At 40.3% G+C, this 6,661-nt stretch overlaps 1 pseudogene; it reads left to right on the top strand.

Annotated features, from left to right (window-relative positions):
- Window positions 1–4,971: 4,971 nt before the first annotated feature.
- Window positions 4,972–6,093, top strand: LOC140631434 (ectonucleoside triphosphate diphosphohydrolase 6 pseudogene; annotated as a pseudogene).
- Window positions 6,094–6,661: the final 568 nt, after the last annotated feature.

Here is a 6,661-nt window from a genome sequence, read left to right as displayed (position 1 = left end):
TGCAAACAGATCTTTCTCAGTTGAGACTTCATTTGAGACCCCCGCTGGGGCCAACATTGCAACATTAAATACGGTCTTATGGAGTAATCCTGAAACAGGGAACCTAGTAATAGCAAGGTCCTTGACCCACAGAAGTTGTGAAATAATAAATGTGTGTTGTGTTTCAGCAGCTATGTTTATGATCATTTGTTGCAGAGTAATAAATAAATAATACAAGCTCATATATGATTCTGACATTCAGAAGACATTAAAAGTAAAAAAAAAAGAGATTAAAAGTATTAGTTATACACACTAATGCTGACTGGAGCCTTTGGCAAAGGCCTATAAGTACCATCTAGTTGTAATGGCTGGGATTTAAAACCAGGAAAATTATTGGAGGCACCAGGAGTACGCTCTTTGAAAAGCAAATTATAACCCTTGTTAAGGGCTTTAGTAGTATCCAAAATACTCATCACCTCAGGGTTTATGTCAGAATAGTATTACAGTAGAGGAGATTCACTCATCATATGTCAGAATGCCTGTCAGGGTAGTCACCTAAATGAACAAGCGGCTGACACGGCTTTGGGACCCACATTAATTCCCTCTTAGAAGTCATCTGATCCCATAAGGATTCCAAAAGGAGTTAAAAAACTCTTGTGTATAATCAGTTATTAGAGGACGCCCAATAAGTATCATGGCAAAAGGTGGAAAACCAACATTCAATCTAGAAGGTAGGGGATCCCTGGGTGGCGCAGCGGTTTAGCGCCTGCCTTTGGCCCAGGGCGCGATCCTGGAGACCCAGGATCGAATCCCACATCGGGCTCCCGGTGCATGGAGCCTGCTTCTCCCTCTGCCTATGTCTCTGCCTCTCTCTCTCTCACTGTGTGACTATCATAAATAAAAAAAAAAAAAAAAAAAAAATTAAAAAAAAAAAATCTAGAAGGTAGCCACATTGTGACCTGTGATAGCTTTATGTAGCTGGAGAAGGAAAAGAAATATCCCCTAAATAAACAGAATTAGAATGATATTTCTAATTTATGAGAAGAATAAATAATAATGACAATGGAAAGGTATGGATTTATACAGCTCCTTAGTAGCCAACAAACAGGCTATAAGGTCAGGAAAATAGACTTTGGATGGCTGGAGGATGAAAGGGACCCTATTCTGGGTTCTGGGTTTGAAGAGGGCATTTCAAAGTGGGACAACCTGTATTTATCAAAACAAAGCCCTTAGAAATTCAGCAGCATCCAGGAATAAACAAGCTAAGGCCTTTATTCACTACTTGGAAGTGATCCCTTAGCTACATTATGTGGGCAGTGATAGAGGCTTTCAAGGAATACAAACAGGGGAAAAGAGAGAAAGAATTTCCTCTCTCCAAACCCCACCATCCCATTGCCCTCCATGAGACAATTGCTGAACTATTAAAAATTGCACACCAGGGGTATCAACTCCTAGCATGTTTTTAAAAATGTCTTCCTGGACACCTGGGTGGTTTAGTGCCTGCCTTCAGCCCAGGACGTGATCCTGGAGACCCAGGATCGAGTCCCAAAACAGGCTCTCAGCATGGAGCCTGCTTCTGTCTCTGCCTCTGTTTCTGCTTCTCTCTCTGTGTGTCTCTAATGAATGAATGGATAAATGAATGAATGAATGAATGAATGAATGAATAAATAAATAAATAAATAAATAAATAAAATCTTTAAAAAAAAGTCTTTCAACAGGGACTCCTGGGTGGCTTAACAGTTGAGCATCTGCCTTTGGCTCAGAGCATGAACCCGGAGTCCTGAGATCGAGTCCCACATTGGGCTCCCCTCAGGGAGGCTGATTTTCTCTCTGCCTCTCTCTCTGTGACTCTCTCAATAAATAAATAAAATCTTCAAAAAAAAAAAAAAGTCTTCCAACCAAAACTATCGTTTCCTCTATTTTAAAGGTATATTTTTAGATTTTTAATTCTGAATAAAAATAATCTTACATTTTAAAATCTCCTACGTTTAGATTTTTAAAAATACACTAAAAGTTCTGATATTAGCATTACCACTACTGCTGATATTAGCTCCCAACAATTTAATATTTGCAATGAGCTGAATATTGTTTAATTGCTTCATGTGAATTCCCTTTAACTAAATTTACAATGTTTTGAGAGCGTATTGTTAATATCGACACCATAAGTTAACTGACTTTCCCAAGGCACACATCTGGTAAGTGAGGAAGTATTTGAACCCAGGCAAGCTTCTTTCAGAAGTGGCATTCTAAAGCACTTTGTTATATTGGATTCCATAATATCAAGACACAATTCCTCTAGATCTAGGTCACAGAAAATACAATATCATATATAAGCTTCTCAAGTATCTAAGGTGTGATTTTGCTCTGAATCTTTTCTGTAGACATATGTAGAGATGATTCTCTTTAGAATTTGCTGGCCCATGGGGTCATTCCTGAGTACATCCCTCTACTTCCGAACACACAGTCCTACCTAATGCTTAGGAATACTTTTAAAACATCATAGTTTCAGATACCTGCTGTGGTATGCAACTCTGAGGGAAAATATTCCACATTTTTTCCATGTGCTACAATGTATCCAAAAATATTTCCAGAAGACCATTCTAGCTTTGCTGGCAGAGAGTGTCGGAGCCAACTTTTCTGCAGTGTCTGGGAGGCTTACTGTATGAGTGTGAATGCCGATTTTGTTTCTCAGATTTTAGAGTAGAATGTCACCTGCCCTACAAAAGTATCCTTTAATTCATTTTAGTTATAATTAGGTGGTTGTGTAATAACCGATTTGGCTGGCCTTTATCCCAGTTGCTGAGAAATAACCTCAAAATCCGGGATCCCTGGGTGGCGCAGCCGTTTGGTGCCTGCCTTTGGCCCAGGGCGTGATCCTGGAGACCCGAGATCGAATCCCACATCGGGCTCCCAGTGCATGGAGCCTGCTTCTCCTTCTGCCTGTGTCTCTGCCTCTCTCTCTCTCTCTGTGTGACTATCATGAATAAATAAATAAAATCTTAAAAAAAAAATAACCTCAAAATCCTTGGAACTTCCTTGGTGAGAGGGGTGTCCTTGTTGTCCTTATGGTGGACTTCAACCACACCTGATGGTTTATGCTGAGGTGGCCCAGGGTAGGCCCCCGCATAGTTTATGCTAAGGTGATGACTCAGGAGAGGAGTTGTCCATGCCAGAAGGGAAGACCAGTCGTGTGAGGCTGAGGGCTTTGCATCACATACCAGCCAGATCTCTAGACAATGGAGAAGAGCTGGAATTTCAGCTCAATAGCATGACCAATGATTCCATCAACAATCTACAAGTGATGAAGCTCCATCAAAAACCTTAGACAAGGGATGCTTGGGTGGCTCAGTGATTGAGCATCTGCCTTCTGTCAAGGGTGTGATCCCGGAGTCCTGGGATCGAGTCCCGCATTGGGCTCCCCATGGGGAACCTGCGTCTCCCTCTGCCTCTGTCTCTGCCTCTGTCTCTGTGCCTCTCATGAATAAATAAAATATTAAAAAGAAAACTTAGACAATACAGCGTGGGTGAGTATATCTTGTTGAAAATGCTGTGTGTTATCACAGAGTGATGTGCTGAGAGGTTGTTACCTGACTCCCACAGAAGGAGTACAACAGGAGTATTGTGTTTGGAATCCTCTAGGAACTTGGACTATATTCTCTGCCTTCAGCTGGTTCTGGTTAGTATCTTTTTGCTAAAATAAAACTGTAATCATAAGTATAGTTCCTCCTGAGTCCTAAAAACTGTTGTGGCAAATTATCCAACATGAAGAGGTGGTGAAAACTCTCCAATTATAGCCAGTTGGTCACAACTGGTTGTTGCCCAGGAACCCTCGGACTTGCAGCTGCTATCTAAGGTGAGGGCTTGAGGAGCACCATGCTCTTAATCTATGAAGCACGGTCTAAGTCTGGATAGTGGAAGTTAGAAGTCTTTGTAACAGAATAACAGTGAAGTTGAATGTATGATTTCACTTCATAATTTAAAAATATGTCAACAAAACATTATGAGATATTTAAGATCACTTAAATAGGGTATTATCTACTATGAGTTAATGTGTGGTGTTTAAAAATTGGAATTGTATTAACATTATATGTAAAAATGTGTCTATTAGGTTAAAATATTTCTGTGTGTTCAAGCTAAGTGTTGTTCTCACAATTTATCTTTAATTTAAAGCAAGTATAATTTGCTTCATTTAAAATTAAGTGAAAAAATAAATAAATAAATAAATAAATAAATAAATAAATAAATAAATAAATAAATAAAATTAAGTGTACTTAGGGAGACTGGCAGGAGCAGTGGAAGCAACCTTCACCTACTTGTATCAAGGGAATGACACTGGTATCCATGGATGGCTCGAAGGAGACCATGCAGGGTTCTGAACAACCATTGGGTAAGGAAGTTTGGAACTTCCTCTTATGCCACTGAATTCTGTGAAAAGGCTTTGGAAACAATAGCACAAATGAAATGATAAAGTGTGTTTGAGTTAGAGAGAAGCTGTGGACACATGTTTGTGCTCTGCCTTGCAATAGTTATGCAATTTTAACTAAGACACAGTCCTCAGACAAAGAAATGAGAAAGAACAAAATAATGGGAGCCTGAAGATGATGAAAATAGCATCAGCTCTGGGTCAGTTTGTGTGTCTGTTTATTGACGTGATATACATCAGGGGCACTGGTCTTTGTCATTCAGGGCTTCAGCATCATCGAGGTGACTGCAGGGGCAGGGAGGGTCCAGTGGGCCCGCACTGACCACCCCACAGGTGGAAGTGGTCATGAGGTCTTCTACAGGATCATGTCTGGCATAGGGATTACTGGTACTCACGTGTTGATCTTCTGGTTTGCACAGTAGCCCAGAGCCGATCCCAAATTGATCCATAAAAACTTCAAAACACTGAAGCCAGCCTTTCTGCATATTCTCATGATCTTGGAGGAACAATAAGAGATGATATTAAAAAAAAATCACTTTGTCTTCTGGAAGGCCAACTCTCTGTTCCTCATGAGAACAGCAAAAGAAAAGGCTCAGAAGCAACTGCAAGAGACACAAGGTGAAAGAAGTGGTTGAAGGCATCTCCTTGCCTGTAGGAGATGGCTATGTTTCCAGCATCAATGGAACAGATGAAGATATTTCAACATGGATCACAGTCAACTTCCTAACAGGCAGTTTAAAGTCCCCAGGAGGAAAAAGTGTAGGCATGCTAGATTTGGGGCAAGATCCACTCAGGTCATCTTGTTTCTGAGAGTTGAGAGCACCCTTCTGACATCTCCAGTTGATAGCACAACAACATTCCAGATGTTTAACAGAACCTATCATCTCCATTTCCACATCTATGGGTCTTGTATTGATGTTAGCAAGACTCAGATTTGGGAGGGCATAGAGAAGAATCTAGTAAAGGTGGAAAGGAGTTTGTCAGTCCTGGTTTGTCTCCCAGTTTCAAAGGAGATAGAAACATGTTGAAATAATATACAGGCTGTCAGGGCAGAGATGGTTAGTTTCCAGGAGTGGCAGAAATCCTTTAAAACAAAGTGAACAAAATGGAAGAAGTGAAGAACTCGGTTCTTTTCTTTTTCTTTCTTTCTTTTTTTTTTTTTTTTTTTTTTTTGTACTTTCCTACTACCATGATTTTCCAGGAGAATTTGCCCTCATACATGCAGAAAGGAGGCAGGCTTGTGGTTGGAGACTTTGAAACTTCAATCAAATGTGTGTGTTAGACAACAGAGACTCATCCACATAACAGCCCTTTTGTAGGTATGCATAGATTTCACCTATGTCAGCTTGCCACTGCAACAATTCATGTTTCTGGGGAACAAAGTGCTAAAGCTGACTCAGAAAATTGACAATGTTAAGACCAGCTATGCTCTGGGAGCCATTTTTCATTACATCGGCTCACTGAACCGACAGAAAAGTCAAGCCTCTTGGTCACCCAGCTTCTCAGTGACCTACGACCAGGCTGCCCTATTCCCCCCATCTCTCAATCAGCACTCAGATTTACCTTGGGACATCCTCCCCAAAGTGGTGACGATCTCCATGAGAACAACAAACATTTTAAGACGAATAAGTTCTGAGGATCTAATGTATAATGTTGTGACCATAGTTGATAGTACTGTATTGTATAAATGAAATATACTAAGAGTAGGACTTAAGTGCTCTCACAAAAAAAAAAAAATGTTAATTAAATAGATCAAGGGAATCCTTTCATAAGAATTGCATATATCAAATCATCATGTTGTACAGTTTACATTTATCATGATTTTGTCAGTTATATCTCAGTAAAGCTGAAAAAAAAAGTCAAAAATAGAAACAGATCTTGCACACAAGAGAGGATTGAGGACGTTTCTTGATATGCCCATCCTTGTGGTTATATACCACAGTCTGCCTCTATCTACCTACTATACTCCTTAGAATGGATTTTGTAGCATGGGAAATGGTTTGGGAAATCTCTCCCACTTTAACTCTTTAAAATATTAAAATAAATAAACAGAGAAGATCCTTCAGGATCTCCCTCCCTAGACAGGTCTGTCAGCTGACCGGACATCAACCAAAGTGATTTTACCCTCAGTTGAGCTGTTGAGGTATTGAAGGGCCCACAACATAGCCTAACACCCTCCTCTCTTCTAACCTCAGAGTTGGGGTGCTTCTGTGCAGACTTGCCCCAGGGACTTTTAGAGTTCTCCGTGTAATGGTTCTT

The sequence above is a fragment of the Canis lupus genome, chromosome 4 (assembly GCF_048164855.1).
Source record: "Canis lupus baileyi chromosome 4, mCanLup2.hap1, whole genome shotgun sequence".
In the NCBI taxonomy this organism is placed as follows: Eukaryota; Metazoa; Chordata; class Mammalia; order Carnivora; family Canidae; genus Canis; species Canis lupus.
The sequence above is the reverse complement of the archived record's forward strand: the minus strand, read 5'-3'. Positions and strand labels throughout refer to the sequence as shown.